This window comes from Peromyscus eremicus, chromosome 8b (assembly GCF_949786415.1).
Source record: "Peromyscus eremicus chromosome 8b, PerEre_H2_v1, whole genome shotgun sequence".
Taxonomy (NCBI): domain Eukaryota; kingdom Metazoa; phylum Chordata; class Mammalia; order Rodentia; family Cricetidae; genus Peromyscus; species Peromyscus eremicus.
The window spans coordinates 12,316,071-12,331,616 of NC_081424.1; the positions used below are offsets into that span (position 1 = coordinate 12,316,071).

The following is a 15,546-nucleotide window of genomic DNA, read 5'->3' on the forward strand; positions in this document are numbered from 1 at the left end:
GACCTTCAGCCTTAGACATGCAAGTCTTGTAACAAGATTCTTCCTGGGAGGACACAACACACACAACACACACACACACACACACACACACACACACGTACACACATCTGTCTATTCACCCTAGGTAGGGAGCCCATGACAGACCAAAGTATGTATTTCACCAGAAGTCCAATTCAGTGTACTAACAACTTTTATTGGAGTTTCTGACAGGAATATGGGTGAGGAGCAGAAATGACTCAAAGGCAGCGGGATCATCAAATCCCACCCCAGCATGGGTGACAGCTCACAAAAGCTGAGAATCTGGAGTATACTGCAGAGTCTGCAGGCAGATCAACAGGCTGGAGAGTGTCCTTTCCAGGTGCCTCAGTTGGTCCAAACCTCTTCCGAGCAGCTAGGCTGGTTTCTGCTTCTTCTAGGCAGCTGGTCTCCTCTCATAGTTTTCCTTGCTGCTTGCCTCTTTTGGTCTGAGAAGGACTCGGTTCTTATTGCTTGCCCTGGCCAGGAGGGTCCTAGTGAATCTGATCGGTTTCAGGAACTTCCTGAAGCTATTTTGAATTGTTTACCTTCCTGTTTAAGGAGCTTCCCTGCAGGGATGGAATGTTTCAGTGTGGGAGGAAACTGTTACATAACTTAATAAGCCCCGTTTAGCCATCAAGGACTCTTTGAGACAAACATGTTGGGTCTCAAGTGGGGTGTGGAGGTCAGCTGTTTCCAGAGCCATCTTCATAGAAAGATCAAACAGCACGTAACAGTTTACCAATGCAATATGCATAACACTTCCACAAGTATGCACAAGCCATGTACCTGCACACATGTGCACATAAAGGTTATGAAGAAGGACATGCACTGTATGTACCACACACATACACTGATTTTTAAGAAACAGGCCTAGCAAAGGGAGGGATCCCGACCGTTGCTCAAAGATAGAGGAAGAGCTTCATTCATGCCTGCGTCAGCTTTCTAGACTCACCACAATAAACTACCCCCAACTCAACGGCTTAAAACTACTGGAATCAGTTGCCTCCCAGGCCTGGAGGCCAGAAGCCTGAAATCACCGTGTCTGAAGGGCTGTATTCCAGTTGAACCCTGTAAAGGAGAATCCTTAATGCTTCCAACTTCTGGTGATTGTCTACACTCTGCTTTACAACAGGTTAACTCCAGTCTCCACCTCATCCTCACATAGCCATCTTTCCTCTGTCTGTGGACTCACAGCTCCTTCTTCTTAAAGGAATACCAGCTAGATTAGATTCAGGGCCCGTTCTAAGCCACTGCTGAGGGGCTCTGGTAGGCCCGAGCATGGCAAACATGGCTCTGGCAGGTCTTGCCCTTCCCCTTCCCTCCTCCCTGATAAACTGTTCGGTTACATTCCTAAAACTACCCACCCAGTTCTATTCCCGTATCTGGCCACTTCCTCCTAAAGATTGAGAGAGATTTGTCCTGACTGTGGGCCAGGCAGGACCAGGAAAACTCTAGCTACAAATGGCGCCCAACGGGTTGGCAAGAGTTTCCACCTAAAACCTGAGAAAAAAGATTCTAAAACAGAGCTGAAAACAGCTTCCTAGTTGTCTCTCTCAAGTTAGCGGCAGCCTGCGGGTTTGAGCTGCTATGGCGGGTTCCTGGCATGTGCATTTGACCAGCAGTATGGCGGGAATGAGGAGTCTACAAGTGGCACATTACGATGCTGCTGTGTGGTGGATTTAGCCTTTGCTAGTAAAAAAAAAAAAAAAAAAGATGGTTTCTGGGCTATGTGCTGCTTTGATAGAACTGCTTCTGATAGTTGATGGTACACATGGCTCCAGACCCAGAGCTGGCAGTAAACATACCACCACCATGCTGGGAAGCTGAGGTGGGTGGAGCCACAAGCCACCAGCCACAGCACAGCGGCCATTTTGGTCTTACAAATGCTGCAGTTTAAAGCAATAGGTTTACAATAAGACATATTCAGATGGAACAGTTTACAATGTGTGTAAAATATACGTAGGCTTGAAAGAGACAAGAAAAAGTGATATATACAGTTATATAAAGAAATAGATAGTTTTTAAAAATAAAGTTTTTAAAGAGACAATAAAGGTAGTATAAAATATAAGCCACGTAAAGATGGATATTACACAGAGACTCTGGATTGTGTTGTCTTTGGGATTTTTAACTGAAGAAAGATATTTGATTGTAAAGGTAGTGGAGTCAAACCAATATGTATACTTTAAAGATACCTTGACTTCAAAGTTTGGATATAAGGATATGTTGCTTTGGAAAGGAGGCTCTGCTTTTGTTTCCACAGAAAGCCAGAGGCTATGGATTTGTTCCAAATTAAGATACATCAGGTTTGACCAGCCAAGACCACCTGAAAGGTCTCCGATGACACCATGGCCCAGATGATCCAACATCCAGAACCGTTTCGAGGCAACTGGTTCAAACGATACACCTTCATGGACTACTTCATAATCCTAAAAATTGTGTTGTGTCCCATAAGATACAGCGCCCCCCTCCAGCAGGAAGTAGTAAGAGAAGCTATGCCCAAATTCCCAAATATACCAAGCTGGCTTTGGAGATGGAATTGGCTCACTCCTTCTCTAAACCCAAGCATATTCAAAAAAAAAAGAAAGAAAGAAAGAAAAGGTTAAGAGATTCTTGTGTCCCAAATCAGAAGAGCCCTCTGGTATGGGACAGAGAAAAATCAATATTTTTATTTAAATCAGGTTGATTATAAATGCAATCTCTTTCTAAAGAAGAAAAGGGGATAGGATATAGATATGATAGAATAAAAGGGTAGATTGTTGAACCTACTTTTAAAGAGCTACAACTTGTTTAAAAATGTTTTACATTGCTCTGGATTTTAGTTTATTGATACAAATTTAAAGTTAATTTTGTTATACTGTGTGTATATTTCTACTCTTGTTTAAGGTATTATGTTTTTACAGCTCATTTAAAATTGTAATGGATAATTAAGAAATAGATTAATAATTAGTCATCTATGATAATCATACTTGTAGTCATGTTAGTTAAGTTTTCTAGGTATACATAGATATATTTCAGATAGGTAGGTAATCTTCAAATATTTCAAAGACCTACAGAATATGGCATTTAAAATGTTTTAAAATTTAGACTTTATGGACAATGAGACATGTCTGCTCCTGACAGCACCAATTTACTTCAGAGAAGAGTATGGGCATCAAAGACACTCCATATGGAGTTTATCTTTACCTTGGCAAAAATTGCCATTTAAGCAAGAAACTGATCTTCCCTGGACTGCTTGATTGACTGGACATGCAGGACCCTGGAAAGCCTACACACACAAGAAACCCTATAGAAAGCCTGCCTCGTGCTCAGTTCTCTGCGGCTTCTCCCGAGCAGAGACAGCCACCCTCTTGTGACTCTCCCACTTGATCTCCTGTGAGGGTTTTTTGTGCGGTGTGACTTTGTGGTACTCCTTGGCTCCTCCTGACTGCCAGGATACCTTTCCCTTCAGAGCTGCACACGTTCACTCACATTTATAGACTTTAGAAAGTAGGTGTACACCCAAACTTCTCCATGGGACTACAGTTATAGATGGTTTCTAGCTGCTGTGTGGGTGCTTGGAATTGAACTTAGAACCTCTGGAAGAGCAGCCAGTGCTTTTAATTGTTGAGCCATTTCTCCAGCCCCTTGATGTCTTAGAGATGAGCACCTAACATTCACTTATTCTCAGCACTCTGACCAGTTCTGAGTCTCTACATTTAACAACAGGAATACTATTGAAATTCTATGTTTTTATTTTCTCTTAATCTTTGAGTGGGAGTGTTATACTTTAATGTAAAAAAATACTTTGGTTTGAATGAGAAATATTCCCCATGGGCTCAGGTATTTAATCTGCTGGTTCCAAGCTGACGGCTAGTGTGTATCCGTGTCCTTGGAGATCAAAACCTTCCATCTTGGAGGAATATTCACTTAGACACAAGGTATTTACATGGAGGTGAAATGATAGGATGTCCTAAGGGGAGGTGAACCATTCCATCCTGCAGGAAAGCTAAGTTTAGGAAGTACATAACTCAAACTAGCTTTAGGAAGTCCCTGAAACTGACCAGAGTCACCAGGACACTTCCTCTCTAAGCCTATATAGGGAGTGAGGCCTGCTAAAAGACACTCAGACCAGCTGAGCCGCCTGGAAGAAATATAAATCAGCTGAGCTCCTGGAGGAAGTAGAGACCACCTGAAACTGCCGAGAAGAAAGAGAGAGTAGCCGTGCTATCTGGAAGAGGTTCAGATCCACAGATCCAACCTGTTGAGCTGCCTGCAGGCTGTGCAGTGTGCTCCAGGTTTCCACCTTTTGTGAGCCATCACCCATGCTGAAGTGGGCTTTCGGTGATGCAGTTATCGTTGAGTCATTTCTGCTCCTGTACATAACCCCTCCCCTATATTCCTCTAAATAACCCCAATAAAACATTAGTTCACCAAGTTGGACTCTGGTGGTATCTTAGTTACTGTTCTGTTGCTGTGAAGAGACACCATGACCAAGGCAATGTATAGAAGAAAACATTTAATTGGGGACCAGCTTACAGTTTCAGAGGGCTAGTCTACTGTCATCATGGTGGGGAGTGTGGCAGCGGGGAAGCAGGCATGGTGCTGGAGCAGTAGCCGAGAGCTTTACATCCTGATCCACAGACAACAGGCAGGGCAGAGCAAGATTGGGCCTGTTGTGGGCTTTTAAAACCTCAAAGCCCACCTCTAGCAACACATTTCCTCCAAGTCCACACCTCCTAATCCTTCTAATCCTTCTCAAACAGTTCCACTCCCTAGTAGCTAAACATCTAAATACATGAGCCTGTGGGGCCATTCATATAATAACCACCACAGGTGACAGCCAAGCTCATCCGTCACGAGTTTCCCCTCTAGAGTGAGTAGACATTTGTTCATATCTCACCAGGAATAGTGTCACACAGCTGTGACACTGTTTGGGGAGAGGTAGGTGGTGCAGCCTTACTGGAGGAAGTGAGTCACTATGGATAGGTTCTGAGATTAGCCAGTGTCATCCTATTTGCCCTATGTAGTAGTTTGAATGTAATTGGCCCCTATAATCACACAGGGAGTGGCACTATTAGGAGCTGTGGCTTTGTTGGAGTGGGTATGGCTTTGTTGGGGGAAATGTGTCACTGTAGGAGCAAGCTTTGAGGTTTCCTGTGCTCAGGATACCTCCCAGTGTCTCAGTCGACTTCCTGTTGTCTGCACGATGTAGAACTCTCAGCTACTACTCCAGCACCACGTCTGCCTGCACACTGCTGTGCTCTCTGTCATGATGACAATGGACTGAACCTCTGAAACTGTAAGGGAGGCACCCCAATGAAATGTTTTCTCTGTAAGAGTTGCTGTGGTCATGGTGTCTCTTCACAGCAAAGACACCCTAATGAAGACATCCTACTTCCAGTTCACTCTTTGTACTTTGTGCTTGCAGTTGAGGATGTAAGCTCTGAGCTTTCTGCTTCAGCTACTTAGGCATTGGCCGCCATGACAGACCCTTCTCTCTCTAGAACGGCAAGTCCAAACCAATATTTTCTTCTCTGAGCTGCCTTTGGCCATCATGCGTCATCACAGAAACAGAAAAGTAATGAATACAGTACATGTCTGATTTTTAAAATTTGCAGAGGACTAGAGAGATGGCTAAGAGCATGTCCTGCTCTTGCAGAGGACCCCAGTGTGGTTCCCAGCACCCACATCAGGTCTCTCATAACCACCTATAACTCCAGGTCCAGGGGTTCAACACTGTCTTCTGGTCTCTGCAGATATTTGCACCTGTTGGGAGGCCTTGCAAGTCAGATGTTGTAGTCTATCATGGCCTGGCAGCTTTCTCCAAGCTCAACAATATGAAGGACTCCCTCCCCAGTGAGGACTTCCTGCTCTCTACCTGCCCTTATCTGGAGAATGTCTATGGGCCCAGAGGACTGACCTTATCTGAAAGCTGTCTCTTATCCTTGATTTATCTCTAGTGTGATGCTTGGCACAGTTCCATGCTAGAAGCCTTCCCCTGATGCACATGTGGTAACTAAGACTTGAACTAAGTATGACTTAGTGTTCCCAGGAAAACAGAGAAAAGGCTCCCAAGGGCTGTCATGGTCTTGGCACTCCACAAATCTTCTCCCCAGTCCTGAGCTTTTTAGCTCCAAATTAGCAGCAACTGTTCCCTGCTGCTGGTTTGGGGCCCCACTCTGTGGTTTAAACAAACACACAAAGCCCTCACGAGATAATGACCCCACAAGCAACAAGCCATAATCGCATTCCTGTAAAGAATATGAAAAGTCTGCTCTAAAAATTAAAGCACTGTGCTCACTTGGCCCAGGCAGAGGACCCACAATGACAGAAACGTTACCTTGGCAGCTTGATTCAAACCAAAGGAAAGGCGTGCCTGCCCAGCCTCCAGTGGACCAGTCATGAGCGGAAATGAGCTGTAAATATTTCAAGTCAGGTTCACTGCATGTGTGAACAGAAAGGGTAAGCAAACTTGGGGTGGCCTGTTCATTCTTACATGCTTAGTCATGACAATTTATGAGCTATGTAGAAGTCAAATGTGAACAGAGAAATAAGACTTCTTCTAGAACAGTCGTATGTATGTCAGAGTTTTCTGAGTTTTGGGGGGTTTTTTTTGTTTGTTTGTTTATTTTCTGAATCAGAGTCTGTCTTAAACCAGGCTAGCCTGGAACTTCTTAGGTAGCTGAGCACAATCTTGCACTCTTGCTCCTCCTGATTCAGCTAACAAGGGTTGGAATTACAGACTTGTAGCACCGCACCCAGCTACAGAAACTGATACTTTTTCTGTGTGTAGCAGAGAAAGAAGACAATAACTGCTTGTGCAGTGAGGTGCAACTGTATTCATACATGTTGAAATGCTTAGACTCTGTTAGTGTATATATCAACAAATTTAAAAGGTCTTCATACTATGAGCTAGTTCTGTTACACAGCTTTACCTGCAGAGACATGAACCAACTTCTGCTCACCCCAGATAAGGCACTGATGACAGGCCAAAGACACAATTCTACCTAAGTCCAATTCAGCATGCTAAAAAGTTTATTGAAGTTACTTACAGGAACATGGATAACTCAAAGGCAACTGCATCGCCAAAAAGTAACCCCAGCCTAGGTGCTGACTCACAAAAGCTACAACCCTAGAGCTCTCTGAATATGCAAGCAGCTCAACAGATCTGGAGTCTTATCTCTCCAGCTGTTGTTACTGCTTATATAAGCTTGGGGAGGAAGGTGCCTTATGAATCTGATCAGTTTCAGGGATTTCCTGAGACCTATGAGTTGTTTACATCCTGAATCTTTTTTTTTTGGTTTTTCGAGACAGGGTTTCTCTGTGTAGCTTTGCGCCTTTTCCTGGAACTCACTTGGTAGCCCAGGCTGGCCTCGAACTCATAGAGATCCGCCTGGCTCTGCCTCCCGAGTGCTGGGATTAAAGGCGTGCGCCACCACCGCCCGGCCACATCCTGAATCTTAATGAACCTGTTTAACCAGGAGGAAATTGCTACACAGGTTCTAACCTATAGACTCCCAGAAAAGACTTTAGGCATATTCAGGAGACCATGCATCATACTTTGATAACTGTTGTAAATGTTGGTGTTTACTATTTTTATTTCTTTTTTTTTTGTTTTTTTTGTTTTTTTGTTTTTTTTCGAGACAGGGTTTCTCTGTGTAGCTTTGCGCCTTTCCTGGAACTCACTTGGTAGTCCAGGCTGGCCTCGAACTCACAGAGATCCACCTGGCTCTGCCTCCCAAGTGCTGGGATTAAAGGCGTGCGCCACCACCGCCCGGCCTATTTTTATTTCTACCTACTGCTGTCATGATATGAAACAATCAAAACTTACTCCCTTCTAGTTCTGTAGCTGAGACTCTGAAATTATGGTGTGCCTAGAATCATGCTCCCTTGGTTCTAGGGATGAGCTCTTCTTTGCCTTCTCCAGCTTCTCATGCCCTCCAGTGGTCCTCTGGCTCTGACTCTATTTCCTCAAGTATTTCTTCCTCAGCAACTTTCCTCTTCGTACAAGAACACCAGTCACTGGATTTAGAATTCACTCCAATTTCATATTACCACATCTTAATTAATTACATTGCACAGACCCTATTTTCATCTGGGTATGATGACTCATACCTATAACACAGTACTTAGAACACTGAGGCAGGGGATTGCTTTGGGTTTGAAGCCAACCAGGGCTGTATAGTGAATTCCAGGACATTCTGGGCTAGAGAGAGAGAGACCAGAAAAACTAAAACAACAAAAAAAAAAAAAAACAGCTTTGTATGGTGGCACTCAAGAGGCAGAGGCAAGTGGATCTCTTTGAGTTTGAGGCCACCTTGACACAGTAAGACTCTATCTCAAAAGAAAAAAAAGGTCAGACAAATACACAAAAGTATATATGGATATGACTATTTTTTATAACAAAAATCTTATAAGTAGTTTGAATATTAATTAAGTAAATCATTGTATTCTCTTCACTGTGCCTTTATGTGAACATTGTATATATAGATTGTTTTTGCTAGATAAAGACTTCAATTTATATAGTGGACTTAAAAATACTCTTTAGAGGCATATAAACAATAATGTCATTAAATAGTACATCATGGCTGGGCAGTGGTGGCGCATGCCTTTAATCCCAGCACTCGGGAGGCAGAGCCAGGCGGATCTCTGTGAGTTTGAGGCCAGCCTGGGCTACCAAGTGAGTTCCAGGAAAGGCGCAAAGCTACACAGAGAACCCTGTCTCGAAAAAAAAAAAAATAGTACATCATGGATGATTGCCAAAATGTTTTTAGTTGTGACATCTCTCAAACATTTCCAATTATTTATATCTGTTTTAAACTCTTAGAAAATTTGTAGGCATGTCTGTGCTAATGTTTCTATTTATTATTTCTTGTTTGCTTGGTTGGTTTTTTTGAGACAGGGTCTCTCTATGTAGTCTTGGTTTGTTGGTAGAATTCACTTTGTAGATCAGACAGGCCTTGAACTCATGGAGATCCTCCTGGCTTAATATTTCTACTTTAAAATCATAAAGCATAAGACATCAATTGACTTAGAGGTTGGATGTTTGTGTTTTCAATATATTTTTACGTATTGTGTCTTTATGTATCTTACTGGGAATAACTCCCATTGAACAGGCTGATAATATTTAGGATAATGAAGAATAGGTCCATATTAGTAGATACATAATACTTTTTACTTTCAGTGGGGGGTTAGGACCCAGGGCACTGCACACACTAGATAACAACTGTACCACTGAGCTACAGTCTTATCTTCTAAGCACTAGTTTATTTTAGTTTTCTCCCTGCTTCCTATATAGGTTTGATGCTTCTGGACAGAGTTCTGTCATGTCCCTAACGGACAGATAACTTGTTCTCTGATTGTGTAAGTTAAGATTTCTAAGAATTAGAGTCAATTCATTTCGAGGGAGCTACCTCAGCAATTTTATTTTAGCCTCTGCTAGTTTTTACTTACACAAAAGAAGAAATTCAACCCGTATCTCACCTATATTTAGTTTCCTGCAATGAAAAATACCTTTTAAAAGTCACGTCTCGTTATATTAACAACTATTCTCCAACTGCACTGCTAAAATACATTCCATTAAGTTGCTTGATGTTCTTTGGACAAGGATCCATGTGATACATCCTTTTTCAACTGAATAGATGGAAATGGTCTTCAGAATAGCTTCCTTATGTAATTCTCTGAGTGTGATAATTAGGAAGCTGAGTATTTCATTTTTAACTCATTCTAATAACTGTTTTTATAAGGTAGCTAACTACTTTCAGCTCTGTGTGATGGGAGTCATCTTGTCCTACTCAATTTTTCACAATTTGAATTTCTAATTTTTTTCATGTGTTTCTCATAAGCTGTATTTGGTCCTTTGTGGAAACCTTATAATTTGCATCTTATGTGCTAATAATAAACAAGTGCTAATTATTTTAATATTTCTACATTTCTCATGGATGTATAACATACTATCATCAACATACTGGATAGAGTAGAAAATCATTTTATTTATTCTAGGTAGGGCATAAAAAAGGAATTTAATTTTTTATTTTTATTTATGTATTTATTTTTACACTGCTAGGGATTGAACCCAAGGCCATGAATATACTAGGCAAATGCTCTACTACTGAGCCATAGCCTAACCTAGGGCACAAGAAAGGGGAAGAAAAGAAAGTAACATTTATTGCACACCTGCATGACAAGCACTGTTCTGGGACACAGGTTTTTTTGAGGTTTTTTTGTGTTTTTTTGTTTGTTTGTTTGTTTTTGGTTTTTCAAGACAGGGTTTCTCTGTGTAGTTTTGATGCCTTTCCTGGAACTCACTCTGTAGACCAGGCTGGCCTCGAACTCACAGAGATCTGCCTGCCTCTGCCACCCGAGTGCTGGGATTAAAGGCGTGTGCCACCAACGCCCGGCTTAGGGGACACGGTTTTATATATATATATATATATATATATATATATATATATATATATATATATATATATATAATTATTTTTATTATTTATTATTTATTCCTATAATAATCTTGTGGACTAAGAACTTTATAGTTAGAAATGTTTCATGATCGTGACTGGTTGTTATCATACTCTTGATATGAGTGAGCCTCAGGTTCTGTTTTTTTTATCTGTCTGTCTGTCTGTCTGTCTTGACCCAGATCAGCAGGCCACAAGGTTCTAAGTGGGAGGTAGCCAGGAGATGAGAAGATAAAGAAGACAGAAAGGCTGGGTTTGGGAGGTCTTGTGTGAGCTATATCTTATGCCAAGCAAGTTAGTTAAGAACTACAGCACCTTACATACTCTTTCTGGGTTGGTAGGGCAGTTAGATGGGACAAAGTCAGCAGAGTCCATCATGCAGTGGGATGAACTCAGGAGGAGACTTCAAGCAATGTTTCACAAAAGCGTCACAGTGTATCTCAAGAGAATTACCAGCGGAGCACACAGCCATCCAGTGTGAGAGCAGGTAACTGGACTCTGATCCCGGGGGAAGAGCAGCAAGGGCTCTTAATGACTGAGCTACCTCTCCAGCCCCTGAGCTGAGACTCTGATAAAGGTGACCACGACAAACAATAGATTTTTCAATGTGAACGAAACAATTGTACCTGGAGGAAGATGCCATCGAGGACTTTCATAAAGAGGAGAAATCAATGCCTGGCCTCGTGCCAAGCTCCCTTCCTCATCAGAGGTGAACACAACTGATGCCTTTGTGAGGTGTTTTGTTTTACTGTGTTTTGTTTGAGAAAAGCTCTCGCTGTGCAGCCCAAGTTGGTCTTGATTTCCCAGTCTTCCCGGCTCAGCTATGATGGCTACCACTGTCCACTTGAGATGGTCTAGAATCCTCTAGGACACAGCCTCTGGGAATTCCTGTGAGGAGTTATAGGGATTAGGTTAGCCACTGGGCACATCTCTGAGGGATTATCTAGGCTAGGTTACCCTCCGGGGATGCTCATGAAACTGTTTATATTAAATTAATTGAGGTAGAAAGACTAACTTAACTGTGGGTGGAGCGACTCCAAGGACTAAGGTCCTGGGCTGAATAAAAAGGATAAATAAGAGCCAAGTATGGTGGCGCACGCCTTTCATCCCAGCACTTGGGAGGCAGAGGCGGGTGGATCTCTGTGAGTTCGAAGCCAGCCTGATCTACAGAGCAAGTTCCAGGACGCCAGGACAGTTACACAGAGAAACTCTGTCTCAAAAAACCGAAACCAAAAAGCAAAAGAGAGAGAAAAATAACCGGGAGTACCAGCTTTCCCCACCCCTCCTTGCTGACACCGGACACAATGTGACCATGTGACCAGCTGTCTCCAGCCCCTACTGCGGTCACTTCCCTCCCGTAATGGACTGTGCTTTTGACCTGTGAGCCAAAACAAGCCTTTCCTCTCTCGAGTTTGCTTCTCGTCAGACGTGTGGTCACAGTAAGAGAGACGATGCGCTCGGCCTCCCGAGAGCTGGGACCGCCGTGCGCATCACGACCACGCCCAGCTCCCCCGGTCACTTTCAGTTGAAACCAGTGCTTATCTGTTATTCCGAAGATCCTAAAGCCTTTAGGAATCATGCAAAATCGTCTCTGCCTGTGCTTGCTAAGTGGCCCAGCAAAGCCTGCCTGACAGCACATCTTTTTCCCAACTGCAGGTCACTCAGCATCTTAAGCCCACTGCTCAGAAAAAAAGGGTTCATCTCAAAACCTCACCATTTGATGACAATGTACCTAGTTACCCAAGACTTCTGATGGATGTATATGGCAAGATTAACGTTGTTTTCAAGCCATTCTGGAGTCTGTGGATTAAGGGGTAATTTCAACGTTTAAGTCTTATCCCTTTAAAATGAGTTTCTTAATGCCATAGTTACTGTAGTGATTGCTCTGATGGGTCTGGGAACAGTAAATTAAAAACCTGAAAACTAGTCACCATTCCAGATGTCATAAAGGACACTTGTGATTCAAAGGAAGAGATCAGAATGTCAGCATTAACAGGAGTTTAGAATAAGTTGATCCTACCCCTCACAGATGGCTTTGAAGGGCTCAGAACTTCGCCTTAGGTGTGGTGGGAATAGCACGAGGATTGTAGAAGGAATCTGCAGTTGGGGCGAGTGAGTGAGCAAAGAAAGTCGTTTATTGAAATCTATTCTTTCCAGTGAAGACGCAGTAGACAGTGTAGAAATAACAACAGAGGATTTCAAATACACCAACTCAGCTGGTAAAACAGGGGCAGGGTTTGAGACGACAGATCCCAATTTTATGGCAGTCTTCCACCCCCAGCTCCTGACTGCTGGGGCTTCGGGCATAGGTCACCTGGATTTGAAAGACCCTCTACAATTAATATAATTGCTTTATGTGCTAACGGGAAATCTTTCATAAAAGGAAAAGTCAATAGATGTGGCAAAATTCTTAAATATTGGTTTTCGCTTTTTGATTATGTGTGTGACTGTGTGTCTGTATAACGTATGTGCGTGTGAGTGCAATTACCTTCAGAGGCCAGAAGAAGGCATTGGACATTCTGGAACTGGAGTTACAGATGCTGTGAGCCACCTGATAGGGAGGCTAGGCGTTTAAGTCCTCTGCAAGAGCAATACTCTTTCTTAACTACTGAGCCATCTCCCCACCCTAGATGTGGCAAATATACTGTGATTCATTTGTTAGTTTAGTTTGAGTAGCTGGGGACCAAATCCAGGATCTTGCTTGTGCTAGGTAAGGGCTCTACTATGGAGTCCATCCCTATGCTTGGTTTTATTTTAAGACATTTCCTTAGCCATTCATGCCTTCAGCATCGACTCCCCTTCTCAGTCAGCACACTGGCACTGAAACAAGACTTTCTACAGAGAAAAGATCATGCTTCACTGAAGGCACAAATAATAATGAGCATGTTTTAGTTATAAAGTTCTTCAGGGGGAAAAAAAAGCCAGGTGGTGGTGGTACATGCCTTTAATCCCAGGACGAAGGAGGCAGAGGCAGGCGAATCTCTGTGCATTTGAAGCCAGCCTGGTCTACAGAGAGAGTTCCAGGTCAGCCAGAGCTACATAGAGAAACCCTGTCTCAAACCCCTACCCCTACCCTGGGGGGAAAAAGTTTTTTGGGTTTTCTTATTAGTGGTGCTTGGTACTGGGGGTTAAACCCCAAATTTCACACTAATCTAAGCATATAAGCTACCACTGAATCACAGCTAGAGCCCTAAAGTATTTTAGATTAAGTGGTGACTGCAGTAACAACCTCGCCAGAACCTCCCTCAGAGCCAGGACTAAGATGGACCCGGCCACAAGCGCAGCCACACTCTCCCGCTCCATCCTCCTTCAGTTCTTTTCTCAAAGCCTCGGAGTTCTTGTCAGCTCCTTGGAGATGGGCTTGGTGCCCACTTGCCCTACCTGATTTTCCTACTGTGGTCACATCTGGTAACTCTCCCTTCTCTGCCCTGTACGACTGTCTATCTATCACCTTGATTGGCATGCTGGAGTGAGTGGTAGACTCTAGCCTGTTAGAACTTCTGGAGCCAGGACTTTTGCCCCCAAACTCCAATAACAACAAGTTTATCTTTGAATTGGTGTCTTTTTTTTTTTTTTTCATTTGGTTGCTTGTTTGCTTGCTTGCTTATTTGTTTCTAGAAACAGGGTCTTATGGAATTCGGGCTAACCTAGAATTTGTTCTGTAGCTGAAGAAGACCTTGGAATACTGATCCTCCTGCCTCAGTCTGGTGGGTGCTGGCCTTGCAGGCACGCCTACATTTATGTCTTGTGGATGATATCTGATTGAATAATGAGGTGTGAATGTGAGCAATGGTGATCTGTCAGAGATCAGCACCTGTAGTGGCGCTCAGGCCACGGGCATAGTGAGTCACGTGGCCCTGTGTACACAAATCCATGCCCAGGCCATAGTTTGGACCCAGTGTCTTGTGTTGGTGTTGGTGGGAACACAGCAGAAGCTACAGTGACTCGTCAGGAAAAGGGAGGGGGTGGTTTATTTAGAGACTGGACGGTGTGAAGCTGGGTTGTCATTCATCAGCACAACCCATCCCACGGTATACGCACAAACGTTCTCTCTCTGTCCTCCATGCCTGCACGGGAACTGGCAGTACTCTGGTACTAAACACTCTCACTAAGTGACGGTGAGATAAGAGGACACACATGGACACCACAATAAAGTGTAACAAAGTTGTTAACTTCTTCACTGAGGTCAGAGTCTATGCTTCAGAAAACTGCCCCAACACTGCAGAGCAAATACTCACAGGCTTCCAAGTAAAAACTGAATTTGAAGGTTGTCAAAAGAGAGCTCAGTGGTTAAGCGTGCTTCACAATCTTCCCAAGGACCGGGACTTGGTTCCTAACACCCATGTGAAATGGCTCATAGCCACTGTAGCTCCAGTTCCAGGGCATCTGATACCCTCTTCTGACCTCTGTGAGTAACCACACTCAGACATATAAATAAATCTTTTAAAAAAATTAAAAAGATTGTGTAAAGAAAAGGTAAATAAAATAAAGATTGTCTCATTGAACATTTTGATTCCCAGCACACACACATACATATACACATACACAATAATCACATACACACACACACACACACACACACACACACACACACACACACTCTACTGTAGGGGTGGAGGAAGCCCTGAGTGAATGTGTATTGTTGGCATGGGCACAACCACATCAAGGATTCTAGCACATCAGACCAATAGGAATGGCAAAGCCCTCCTGGGCGAGGCTCAGAGGGATGGCAAAGCCTTTTTCCAGGGCCTGAGTGTGAGCAAGTGACCAGTGTGTACAAACACTAGCAACTGCACATTCCTCCTCCCAGGTTTTACAGCCTGAGACTGCTCACCTCGAGAGAGCTGCCCCTGAGATAGCTAATCCCTCCCTTGTGCTGTACATGATACACACACCAAGGCTCCGGGTTTTAGTGGCAGTAGGCCACTCAATCAGCATATGCACACCCCACCCCCCTTGGCCCCAGCTTTTCTGTACATATGTCTGTCTGTGTGTCTGTCCTTCACTCATTTCCTCACCATCCCAAGTCAGGGCTCTAGACCCAAGCTTCTCAGAACATGGCACTCTACGAGTTTAGGGATATATATAT

General features: G+C 43.4%; 1 long non-coding RNA gene across 1 annotated transcript; it reads right to left on the reverse strand.

Moving 5' to 3' along the window:
- Window positions 1–202: 202 nt before the first annotated feature.
- LOC131918418 (uncharacterized) lies at window positions 203–12,365 on the reverse strand. Its single transcript, XR_009380968.1, has 3 exons — window positions 12,172–12,365; window positions 11,084–11,345; window positions 203–584 (listed from the first exon to the last, which is right to left on the reverse strand). It is a non-coding gene; the product is annotated as an uncharacterized LOC131918418 (long non-coding RNA).
- Between the last annotated feature and the right edge of the window lie 3,181 nt (window positions 12,366–15,546).